The 12024-nt window shown below is 48.5% G+C and overlaps 7 non-coding genes across 7 annotated transcripts; all 7 read left to right on the top strand.

The window, feature by feature from the left end:
* The first annotated feature begins 1017 nt into the window (after window positions 1–1017).
* On the top strand, window positions 1018–1090 carry TRNAV-CAC (transfer RNA valine (anticodon CAC)). Its single transcript has one exon. It is a non-coding gene; the product is annotated as a tRNA-Val (tRNA).
* A 307-nt stretch (window positions 1091–1397) lies between these two features.
* On the top strand, window positions 1398–1509 carry TRNAL-CAA (transfer RNA leucine (anticodon CAA)). Its single transcript has 2 exons — window positions 1398–1435; window positions 1464–1509. It is a non-coding gene; the product is annotated as a tRNA-Leu (tRNA).
* A 2620-nt stretch (window positions 1510–4129) lies between these two features.
* On the top strand, window positions 4130–4201 carry TRNAP-AGG (transfer RNA proline (anticodon AGG)). The gene has a single exon. It is a non-coding gene; the product is annotated as a tRNA-Pro (tRNA).
* Window positions 4202–4589: 388 nt separating this feature from the next.
* Window positions 4590–4662, top strand: TRNAV-CAC (transfer RNA valine (anticodon CAC)). Its single transcript has one exon. It is a non-coding gene; the product is annotated as a tRNA-Val (tRNA).
* Window positions 4663–8162: 3500 nt separating this feature from the next.
* Window positions 8163–8235, top strand: TRNAV-CAC (transfer RNA valine (anticodon CAC)). Its single transcript has one exon. It is a non-coding gene; the product is annotated as a tRNA-Val (tRNA).
* Window positions 8236–8542: 307 nt separating this feature from the next.
* TRNAL-CAA (transfer RNA leucine (anticodon CAA)) lies at window positions 8543–8654 on the top strand. Its single transcript has 2 exons — window positions 8543–8580; window positions 8609–8654. It is a non-coding gene; the product is annotated as a tRNA-Leu (tRNA).
* Window positions 8655–11735: 3081 nt separating this feature from the next.
* On the top strand, window positions 11736–11808 carry TRNAV-CAC (transfer RNA valine (anticodon CAC)). Its single transcript has one exon. It is a non-coding gene; the product is annotated as a tRNA-Val (tRNA).
* The last annotated feature ends 216 nt before the right edge of the window (window positions 11809–12024 follow it).

Genomic DNA, 12024 nt, shown 5'->3' with positions numbered 1-12024 from the left:
ATCCCAGGGGTGTCGTTAGAGTGGCGCACTGAGGAGAAATGTTTTCATTTCTCCTTGTTTTTGCTCTTTCTATGTGTGATGCATTCTGCAGCACACATAGAAGTAAGAGCAAATCACCATTGAAGATTTTTTTTTTGGGCAGGAAGGTGTCCCTTCCTGCACAAAAACAATTTCCCCCTCAACGCAGTCATCCTTGTACCATGGTGCAAGAACGGCTGCGTTGGCGCTCAGCAGCTAATTTAGAGCTGGCGCAGGGGGAAGCACAGGGGTGTGCTGTATTCTACTAAATACGGCGCTTCCCTGCATTTTGAAAATGACGGTGCGTGGGGCTTGCAAATTTGGCACAGCGTCGCGCTTAGTCATTTTCTTGTAAATCTGGGCCAAAATGTCTAAAGGATAGAGGCTTTTTATGTCATGTTCAATGAAGACCATGCAAATGACTCTAGTCGTACTGCAGAAGAGAGCACCATGTGCAGTTTCTTGCTTTGGGATGTAGTCTCCCACTCTCTGTCACCAACCCTCCGAGCAGGGTCGGAGCCGTTGCATTTCTGTGCCCAGGCTCGTTGGTCTAGGGGTATGATTCTCGCTTAGGGTGCGAGAGGTCCCAGGTTCAAATCCCGGACAAGCCCATTTTAGCGGAAAACAATCAAATCCTGCTCAAAATACACAACCCCTCAACATTTCTCATTCCACTCGAAGCATTGTTGCGCAAAACATATTTTTTGCCTCAGGCGAAAAATGGATTACAATGCCTTGGCTTCCTTCCTGCTTGCTCTCAGTGCGCCCTGTGTGATGATTTCACAGGCTCTCCTTCCTGGCATTTAGGCATCAGATATTTGTCTGTCTCTGCCCGCAGCTGTGGGATTTTTCAGGACGTCTGAGTGTATGCATGCTGGCTGACACCGCTGCAATTTTCACACTTACCCCTCGCATTCCGAGCAACTGCTGATAAAGTATAGAGGAAATCGTGCAAACATATGAGGGGAACTGTGCTCCTTCAGTCAAACCAGCAAGCTTGTTTCTGTAGTGTAGTGGTTATCACGTTCGCCTCACATGCGAAAGGTCCCCGGTTCGAGACCGGGCAGAAACACTTGGCAGCAGCAGCTTTTGTGTTTGCTCCCTAAAACCTCAGTCTCTCTCAATGCACACTTAGACAGAAATGACCTTTAAAAACTTGTGACCTGTGTAAAACGTGCTTTACTATTGCAGGACGCTAAAAAGTTATCTGCATCCCTCGGTGGTCGTGCATGTGCATTGTTTCTTGTTCTGTTTTTTTTTTTTTTTCTTGGCCATGTTATATTGTGGGGCCTTTAAAGCTGTGACTTTGATAGGAACATTGCAAGCGGCAAAATCAACAAGTGCAGACTGAAGAGTCCGACCTGCACACTGTTTTGGCTGTCAGGATGGCCGAGTGGTCTAAGGCGCCAGACTCAAGAGAGCTTGATCTTCAGTGAAGCTGAGCCTTCTGGTCTCTTCATGGAGGCGTGGGTTCAAATCCCACTTCTGACAGGTGTATTTTCTTCCCTTAAATCTTGCTCTGCTTGCAGAGCCAGCTCCTCACACCACTATCTTTGGAAGCTGCTGTGGCATGTGAGGAGAAATCCACCAACCCATCGGCTGGGCCCTCAATCAAAATTCTGTGTATTACTGGAAGGGGCGTCTCAGGCACACCTTCTGTTAGAGCTGCACTTTATGACAGTAACTACCATGCTGGTTTCTACTTAAGCAGTTGATTCTATCGTTTGAAGTGAGGCTCTCCTGCCACCTTTTGGGCAAAGAAGACACTGCCCCTGCAACAACACAGGCAGACAAGCTCAAACTAGGTTTCTTGGTTAGGTGGGCGGAGCATATTGGCAATGGTGCCTCCTCGTGACTTGCAATTTACATGAAGAAGACAGAGAGGCAGCTGGGAGTAGGCAGTACCCATGAACCCCTGAACACTGTCTTGCGACTAGCACACAATTCTGAAATGAGGCGGGGGAAAGGAGGTGATTTCCCCATCAAGGGCCATTCCGGGAAATCAGCCACCCTGCGTCTCCCAGGTGAGTGTTTCAGGCCTATGAGCCACTAATATAAATCTCGCCTGATCGAGCGCTGATCGAGCAAGTGTGCTTGAATCCAAGAGGCATGCTCCTCTGGCTCAAGAGCTAGCAGGCCCTTCAGTGCTTCTGGTTGGGAAGTCTAAGGTGCAAGGGTCCATGACTTGCAGCGGGTTACAACTACCAGAAAGGGTCTGCTTTTCACATCAGTGCCCTAGTTCAGCTCACTGGCACAGGGCATTTTGACTACCTCTTGCCTTGCTAGAGACAAACAAAAAATCATTGACAGAAAACATCAATTGCTATGGCACGCTTAGAGAGAGAGAGCCTCCAAATGGCCCTGCTTTTCGGAAAGACGCTTCAGAAGATGTTTCAAATGACTATGCAGCGGCAGTCTAGTTGGTATAGGGGTATGATTCTCGCTTCGGGTGTGAGAGGACCTCGGTTCAAATCCCAGACAAACCCCTACCTTTATAGGTTCAGTCTGTGTTTTAAACAGGAGTATTTCTGCTTTTCACTCTTGTAAGATGTCATGTTGCAATGCAATACATGCTTTATACTGGCGTCAAGACGGTTCAGCATCATGAAGGTATGCGAGATTTCTTTGCAACTGCTTTTCTGTGCTGGAGCAGCAGTGCTCGTAGGAACATTAAATGCACAGTGCTTCTCCATGGTAATTTCGGGTCCAGTTCTGAAATCACCTCTTGGAATGAAAGTGATCCCAGTTCCTTTCTTCCAAGGGAAGAGATCGTGTTCCGGAAGGCTCAGCTTTGAGCGTCATGAACATTGGCCCTCATCCTTGCATCCCAGTCCAATGCATAGCCACATAAAGCAAGCAGGTGTGTCTGTTTCCATAGTGTGGTGGTTCCAGTACAATGCATAGCCACATGAAGCAAGCCGGCAAGTGTGTCTGTTTGTCTAGTGTAGTGGTTATCATGCGCACCTCACATGCGAAAGGTCCCTGGTTCGAGTCGCTGGGCTTTTTCACAGTATTTGCATTTCCTGCCTCACCTGACAGGCAAGCTGAGATAAAAGAGACTGTGTCTATCCCTCACCATCGTGAGGTACTACGCTCCTGGGGCATCTGTCACAGCTCACCAAGAGGAGTTGCGCCAGCTTACGGCAGTCAGTTGCTCACTGTTTGACCTTTGCAATGAAGCCTGAGCCTACAGCATTCAAGCCAGCCAAGGAAGGAAGGTACGAGAGCGAAAATAGCTTTCCTGCCCTCACCAAGAACACACACCTTGAGCAAATAAAGTGCCAGACTTACAAGGCCCTATCGCCACCGGAGCATCACTTTTAGTGACGCCCCGGTGGCACTATGCACTGCGCGGTATTTACAAGATGGCGTTCAGCCACTTTATGTGGCTTAACACACCTTGTAAATACGGCCCCTTAGCACGCAGCGCGTTCCCTGGAAGGGGCGTGCAATGGGTGTTGTTGGGAGTGTGCCACAGCAACACCATAGCATTTTGATGCTGCTCCAGATTTAGGAGTTGGCGTAAATCTGCGTCAGCACAAAAATCCAACGCCATCCCAGGGGTGTCGTTAGAGTGGCGCACTGAGGAGAAATGTTTTCATTTCTCCTTGTTTTTGCTCTTTCTATGTGTGATGCATTCTGCAGCACACATAGAAGTAAGAGCAAATCACCATTGAAGATTTTTTTTTGGGGCAGGAAGGTGTCCCTTCCTGCACAAAAACAATTTCCCCCTCAACGCAGTCATCCTTGTACCATGGTGCAAGAACGGCTGCGTTGGCGCTCAGCAGCTAATTTAGAGCTGGCGCAGGGGGAAGCACAGGGGTGCGCTGTATTCTACTAAATACGGCGCTTCCCTGCATTTTGAAAATGACGGCGCGTGGGGCTTGCAAATTTGGCACAGCGTCGCGCTTAGTCATTTTCTTGTAAATCTGGGCCAAAATGTCTAAAGGATAGAGGCTTTTTATGTCATGTTCGATGAAGACCATGCAAATGACTCTAGTCGTACTGCAGAAGAGAGCACCATGTGCAGTTTCTTGCTTTGGGATGTAGTCTCCCACTCTCTGTCACCAACCCTCCGAGCAGGGTCGGAGCCGTTGCATTTCTGTGCCCAGGCTCGTTGGTCTAGGGGTATGATTCTCGCTTAGGGTGCGAGAGGTCCCAGGTTCAAATCCCGGACGAGCCCATTTTAGCGGAAAACAATCAAATCCTGCTCAAAATACACAACCCCTCAACATTTCTCATTCCATTCGAAGCATTGTTGCGCAAAACATATTTTTTGCCTCAGGCGAAAAATGGATTACAATGCCTTGGCTTCCTTCCTGCTTGCTCTCAGTGCGCCCTGTGTGATGATTTCACAGGCTCTCCTTCCTGGCATTTAGGCATCAGATATTTGTCTGTCTCTGCCCGCAGCTGTGGGATTTTTCAGGACGTCTGAGTGTATGCATGCTGGCTGACACCGCTGCAATTTTCACACTTACCCCTCGCATTCCAAGCAACTGCTGATAAAGTATAGAGGAAATCGTGCAAACATATGAGGGGAACTGTGCTCCTTCAGTCAAACCAGCAAGCTTGTTTCTGTAGTGTAGTGGTTATCACGTTCGCCTCACACGCGAAAGGTCCCCGGTTCGAGACCGGGCAGAAACACTTGGCAGCAGCAGCTTTTGTGTTTGCTCCCTAAAACCTCAGTCTCTCTCAATGCACACTTAGACAGAAATGACCTTTAAAAACTTGTGACCTGTGTAAAACGTGCTTTACTATTGCAGGACGCTAAAAAGTTATCTGCATCCCTCGGTGGTCGTGCATGTGCATTGTTTCTTGTTCTGTTTTTTTTTTTTTTTCTTGGCCATGTTATATTGTGGGGCCTTTAAAGCTGTGACTTTGATAGGAACATTGCAAGCGGCAAAATCAACAAGTGCAGACTGAAGAGTCCGACCTGCACACTGTTTTGGCTGTCAGGATGGCCGAGTGGTCTAAGGCGCCAGACTCAAGAGAGCTTGATCTTCAGTGAAGCTGAGCCTTCTGGTCTCTTCATGGAGGCGTGGGTTCAAATTCCACTTCTGACAGGTGTATTTTCTTCCCTTAAATCTTGCTCTGCTTGCAGAGCCAGCTCCTCACACCACTATCTTTGGAAGCTGCTGTGGCATGTGAGGAGAAATCCACCAACCCATCGGCTGGGCCCTCAATCAAAATTCTGTGTATTACTGGAAGGGGCGTCTCAGGCACACCTTCTGTTAGAGCTGCACTTTATGACAGTAACTACCATGCTGGTTTCTACTTAAGCAGTTGATTCTATCGTTTGAAGTGAGGCTCTCCTGCCACCTTTTGGGCAAAGAAGACACTGCCCCTGCAACAACACAGGCAGACAAGCTCAAACTAGGTTTCTTGGTTAGGTGGGCGGAGCATATTGGCAATGGTGCCTCCTCGTGACTTGCAATTTACATGAAGAAGACAGAGAGGCAGCTGGGAGTAGGCAGTACCCATGAACCCCTGAACACTGTCTTGCGACTAGCACACAATTCTGAAATGAGGCGGGGGAAAGGAGGTGATTTCCCCATCAAGGGCCATTCCGGGAAATCAGCCACCCTGCGTCTCCCAGGTGAGTGTTTCAGGCCTATGAGCCACTAATATAAATCTCGCCTGATCGAGCGCTGATCGAGCAAGTGTGCTTGAATCCAAGAGGCATGCTCCTCTGGCTCAAGAGCTAGCAGGCCCTTCAGTGCTTCTGGTTGGGAAGTCTAAGGTGCAAGGGTCCATGACTTGCAGCGGGTTACAACTACCAGAAAGGGTCTGCTTTTCACATCAGTGCCCTAGTTCAGCTCACTGGCACAGGGCATTTTGACTACCTCTTGCCTTGCTAGAGACAAACAAAAAATCCTTGACAGAAAACATCAATTGCTATGGCACGCTTAGAGAGAGAGAGCCTCCAAATGGCCCTGCTTTTCGGAAAGACGCTTCAGAAGATGTTTCAAATGACTATGCAGCGGCAGTCTAGTTGGTATAGGGGTATGATTCTCGCTTCGGGTGTGAGAGGACCTCGGTTCAAATCCCACACAAACCCCTACCTTTATAGGTTCAGTCTGTGTTTTAAACAGGAGTATTTCTGCTTTTCACTCTTGTAAGATGTCATGTTGCAATGCAATACATGCTTTATACTGGCGTCGAGACGGTTCAGCATCATGAAGGTATGCGAGATTTCTTTGCAACTGCTTTTCTGTGCTGGAGCAGCAGTGCTCCTAGGAACATTAAATGCACAGTGCTTCTCCATGGTAATTTCGGGTCCAGTTCTGAAATCACCTCTTGGAATGAAAGTGATCCCAGTTCCTTTCTTCCAAGGGAAGAGATCGTGTTCCGGAAGGCTCAGCTTTGAGCGTCATGAACATTGGCCCTCATCCTTGCATCCCAGTCCAATGCATAGCCACATAAAGCAAGCAGGTGTGTCTGTTTCCATAGTGTGGTGGTTCCAGTACAATGCATAGCCACATGAAGCAAGCCGGCAAGTGTGTCTGTTTGTCTAGTGTAGTGGTTATCATGCGCACCTCACATGCGAAAGGTCCCTGGTTCGAGTCGCTGGGCTTTTTCACAGTATTTGCATTTCCTGCCTCACCTGACAGGCAAGCTGAGATAAAAGAGACTGTGTCTATCCCTCACCATCGTGAGGTACTACGCTCCTGGGGCATCTGTCACAGCTCACCAAGAGGAGTTGCGCCAGCTTACGGCAGTCAGTTGCTCACTGTTTGACCTTTGCAATGAAGCCTGAGCCTACAGCATTCAAGCCAGCCAAGGAAGGAAGGTACGAGAGCGAAAATAGCTTTCCTGCCCTCACCAAGAACACACACCTTGAGCAAATAAAGTGCCAGACTTACAAGGCCCTATCGCCACCGGAGCATCACTTTTAGTGACGCCCCGGTGGCACTATGCACTGCGCGGTATTTACAAGATGCCGTTCAGCCACTTTTTGTGGCTTAACACCACCTTGTAAATACGGCCCCTTAGCACGCAGCGCGTTCCCTGGAAGGGGCGTGCAATGGGTGTTGTTGGGAGTGTGCCACAGCAACACCATAGCATTTTGATGCTGCTCCAGATTTAGGAGTTGGCGTAAATCTGCGTCAGCACCAAAATCCAACGCCATCCCAGGGGTGTCGTTAGAGTGGCGCACTGAGGAGAAATGTTTTCATTTCTCCTTGTTTTTGCTCTTTCTATGTGTGATGCATTCTGCAGCACACATAGAAGTAAGAGCAAATCACCATTGAAGATTTTTTTTTGGGGCAGGAAGGTGTCCCTTCCTGCACAAAAACAATTTCCCCCTCAACGCAGTCATCCTTGTACCATGGTGCAAGAACGGCTGCGTTGGCGCTCAGCAGCTAATTTAGAGCTGGCGCAGGGGGAAGCACAGGGGTGCGCTGTATTCTACTAAATACGGCGCTTCCCTGCATTTTGAAAATGACGGCGCGTGGGGCTTGCAAATTTGGCACAGCGTCGCGCTTAGTCATTTTCTTGTAAATCTGGGCCAAAATGTCTAAAGGATAGAGGCTTTTTATGTCATGTTCGATGAAGACCATGCAAATGACTCTAGTCGTACTGCAGAAGAGAGCACCATGTGCAGTTTCTTGCTTTGGGATGTAGTCTCCCACTCTCTGTCACCAACCCTCCGAGCAGGGTCGGAGCCGTTGCATTTCTGTGCCCAGGCTCGTTGGTCTAGGGGTATGATTCTCGCTTAGGGTGCGAGAGGTCCCAGGTTCAAATCCCAGACGAGCCCATTTTAGCGGAAAACAATCAAATCCTGCTCAAAATACACAACCCCTCAACATTTCTCATTCCACTCGAAGCATTGTTGCGCAAAACTTATTTTTTGCCTCAGGCGAAAAATGGATTACAATGCCTTGGCTTCCTTCCTGCTTGCTCTCAGTGCGCCCTGTGTGATGATTTCACAGGCTCTCCTTCCTGGCATTTAGGCATCAGATATTTGTCTGTCTCTGCCCGCAGCTGTGGGATTTTTCAGGATGTCTGAGTGTATGCATGCTGGCTGACACCGCTGCAATTTTCACACTTACCCCTCGCATTCCAAGCAACTGCTGATAAAGTATAGAGGAAATCGTGCAAACATATGAGGGGAACTGTGCTCCTTCAGTCAAACCAGCAAGCTTGTTTCTGTAGTGTAGTGGTTATCACGTTTGCCTCACACGCGAAAGGTCCCCGGTTCGAGACCGGGCAGAAACACTTGGCAGCAGCAGCTTTTGTGTTTGCTCCCTAAAACCTCAGTCTCTCTCAATGCACACTTAGACAGAAATGACCTTTAAAAACTTGTGACCTGTGTAAAACATGCTTTACTATTGCAGGACGCTAAAAAGTTATCTGCATCCCTCGGTGGTCGTGCATGTGCATTGTTTCTTGTTCTGTTTTTTTTTTTTTTTCTTGGCCATGTTATATTGTGGGGCCTTTAAAGCTGTGACTTTGATAGGAACATTGCAAGTGGCAAAATCAACAAGTGCAGACTGAAGAGTCCGACCTGCACACTGTTTTGGCTGTCAGGATGGCCGAGTGGTCTAAGGCGCCAGACTCAAGAGAGCTTGATCTTCAGTGAAGCTGAGCCTTCTGGTCTCTTCATGGAGGCGTGGGTTCAAATCCCACTTCTGACAGGTGTATTTTCTTCCCTTAAATCTTGCTCTGCTTGCAGAGCCAGCTCCTCACACCACTATCTTTGGAAGCTGCTGTGGCATGTGAGGAGAAATCCACCAACCCATCGGCTGGGCCCTCAATCAAAATTCTGTGTATTACTGGAAGGGGCGTCTCAGGCACACCTTCTGTTAGAGCTGCACTTTATGACAGTAACTACCATGCTGGTTTCTACTTAAGCAGTTGATTCTATCGTTTGAAGTGAGGCTCTCCTGCCACCTTTTGGGCAAAGAAGACACTGCCCCTGCAACAACACAGGCAGACAAGCTCAAACTAGGTTTCTTGGTTAGGTGGGCGGAGCATATTGGCAATGGTGCCTCCTCGTGACTTGCAATTTACATGAAGAAGACAGAGAGGCAGCTGGGAGTAGGCAGTACCCATGAACCCCTGAACACTGTCTTGCGACTAGCACACAATTCTGAAATGAGGCGGGGGAAAGGAGGTGATTTCCCCATCAAGGGCCATTCCGGGAAATCAGCCACCCTGCGTCTCCCAGGTGAGTGTTTCAGGCCTATGAGCCACTAATATAAATCTCGCCTGATCGAGCGCTGATCGAGCAAGTGTGCTTGAATCCAAGAGGCATGCGCCTCTGGCTCAAGAGCTAGCAGGCCCTTCAGTGCTTCTGGTTGGGAAGTCTAAGGTGCAAGGGTCCATGACTTGCAGCGGGTTACAACTACCAGAAAGGGTCTGCTTTTCACATCAGTGCCCTAGTTCAGCTCACTGGCACAGGGCATTTTGACTACCTCTTGCCTTGCTAGAGACAAACAAAAAATCCTTGACAGAAAACATCAATTGTTATGGCACGCTTAGAGAGAGAGAGCCTCCAAATGGCCCTGCTTTTCGGAAAGACGCTTCAGAAGATGTTTCAAATGACTATGCAGCGGCAGTCTAGTTGGTATAGGGGTATGATTCTCGCTTCGGGTGTGAGAGGACCTCGGTTCAAATCCCAGACAAACCCCTACCTTTATAGGTTCAGTCTGTGTTTTAAACAGGAGTATTTCTGCTTTTCACTCTTGTAAGATGTCATGTTGCAATGCAATACATGCTTTATACTGGCGTCGAGACGGTTCAGCATCATGAAGGTATGCGAGATTTCTTTGCAACTGCTTTTCTGTGCTGGAGCAGCAGTGCTCGTAGGAACATTAAATGCACAGTGCTTCTCCATGGTAATTTCGGGTCCAGTTCTGAAATCACCTCTTGGAATGAAAGTGATCCCAGTTCCTTTCTTCCAAGGGAAGAGATCGTGTTCCGAAAGGCTCAGCTTTGAGCGTCATGAACATTGGCCCTCATCCTTGCATCCCAGTCCAATGCATAGCCACATAAAGCAAGCAGGTGTGTCTGTTTCCATAGTGTGGTGGTTCCAGTACAATGCATAGCCACATGAAGCAAGCCGGCAAGTGTGTCTGTTTGTCTAGTGTAGTGGTTATCATGCGCACCTCACATGCGAAAGGTCCCTGGTTCTAGTCGCTGGGCTTTTTCACAGTATTTGCATTTCTTGCCTCACCTGACAGGCAAGCTGAGATAAAAGAGACTGTGTCTATCCCTCACCATCGTGAGGTACTACGCTCCTGGGGCATCTGTCACAGCTCACCAAGAGGAGTTGCGCCAGCTTACGGCAGTCAGTTGCTCACTGTTTGACCTTTGCAATGAAGCCTGAGCCTACAGCATTCAAGCCACCCAAGGAAGGAAGGTACGAGAGCGAAAATAGCTTTCCTGCCCTCACCAAGAACACACACCTTGAGCAAATAAAGTGCCAGACTTACAAGGCCCTATCGCCACCGGAGCATCACTTTTAGTGACGCCCCGGTGGCACTACGCACTGCGCGGTATTTACAAGATGGCGTTCAGCCACTTTTTGTGGCTTAACACCACCTTGTAAATACGGCCCCTTAGCACGCAGCGCGTTCCCTGGAAGGGGCGTGCAATGGGTGTTGTTGGGAGTGTGCCACAGCAACACCATAGCATTTTGATGCTGCTCCAGATTTAGGAGTTGGCGTAAATCTGCGTCAGCACCAAAATCCAACGCCATCCCAGGGGTGTCGTTAGAGTGGCGCACTGAGGAGAAATGTTTTCATTTCTCCTTGTTTTTGCTCTTTCTATGTATGATGCATTCTGCAGCACACATAGAAGTAAGAGCAAATCACCATTGAAGATTTTTTTTTGGGGCAGGAAGGTGTCCCTTCCTGCACAAAAACAATTTCCCCCTCAACGCAGTCATCGTTGTACCATGGTGCAAGAACGGCTGCGTTGGCGCTCAGCAGCTAATTTAGAGCTGGCGCAGGGGGAAGCACAGGGGTGCGCTGTATTCTACTAAATACGGCGCTTCCCTGCATTTTGAAAATGACGGCGCGTGGGGCTTGCAAATTTGGCACAGCGTCGCGCTTAGTCATTTTCTTGTAAATCTGGGCCAAAATGTCTAAAGGATAGAGGCTTTTTATGTCATGTTCGATGAAGACCATGCAAATGACTCTAGTCGTACTGCAGAAGAGAGCACCATGTGCAGTTTCTTGCTTTGGGATGTAGTCTCCCACTCTCTGTCACCAACCCTCAGAGCAGGGTCGGAGCCGTCGCATTTCTGTGCCCAGGCTCGTTGGTCTAGGGGTATGATTCTCGCTTAGGGTGCGAGAGGTCCCAGGTTCAAATCCAGGACGAGCCCATTTTAGCGGAAAACAATCAAATCCTGCTCAAAATACACAACCCCTCAACATTTCTCATTCCACTCGAAGCATTGTTGCGCAAAACATATTTTTTGCCTCAGGCGAAAAATGGATTACAATGCCTTGGCTTCCTTCCTGCTTGCTCTCAGTGCGCCCTGTGTGATGATTTCACAGGCTCTCCTTCCTGGCATTTAGGCATCAGATATTTGTCTGTCTCTGCCCGCAGCTGTGGGATTTTTCAGGACGTCTGAGTGTATGCATGCTGGCTGACACCGCTGCAATTTTCACACTTACCCCTCGCATTCCGAGCAACTGCTGATAAAGTATAGAGGAAATCGTGCAAACATATGAGGGGAACTGTGCTCCTTCAGTCAAACCAGCAAGCTTGTTTCTGTAGTGTAGTGGTTATCACGTTTGCCTCACATGCGAAAGGTCCCCGGTTCGAGACCGGGCAGAAACACTTGGCAGCAGCAGCTTTTGTGTTTGCTCCCTAAAACCTCAGTCTCTCTCAATGCACACTTAGACAGAAATGACCTTTAAAAACTTGTGACCTGTGTAAAACGTGCTTTACTATTGCAGGACGCTAAAAAGTTATCTGCATCCCTCGGTGGTCGTGCATGTGCATTGTTTCTTGTTCTGTTTTTTTTTTTTTTTCTTGGCCATGTTATATTGTGGG

The sequence above is a fragment of the Pleurodeles waltl genome, chromosome 10 (genome assembly GCF_031143425.1).
Source record: "Pleurodeles waltl isolate 20211129_DDA chromosome 10, aPleWal1.hap1.20221129, whole genome shotgun sequence".
NCBI classification, from domain to species: Eukaryota; Metazoa; Chordata; class Amphibia; order Caudata; family Salamandridae; genus Pleurodeles; species Pleurodeles waltl.
The sequence above is the reverse complement of the archived record's forward strand: the minus strand, read 5'-3'. Positions and strand labels throughout refer to the sequence as shown.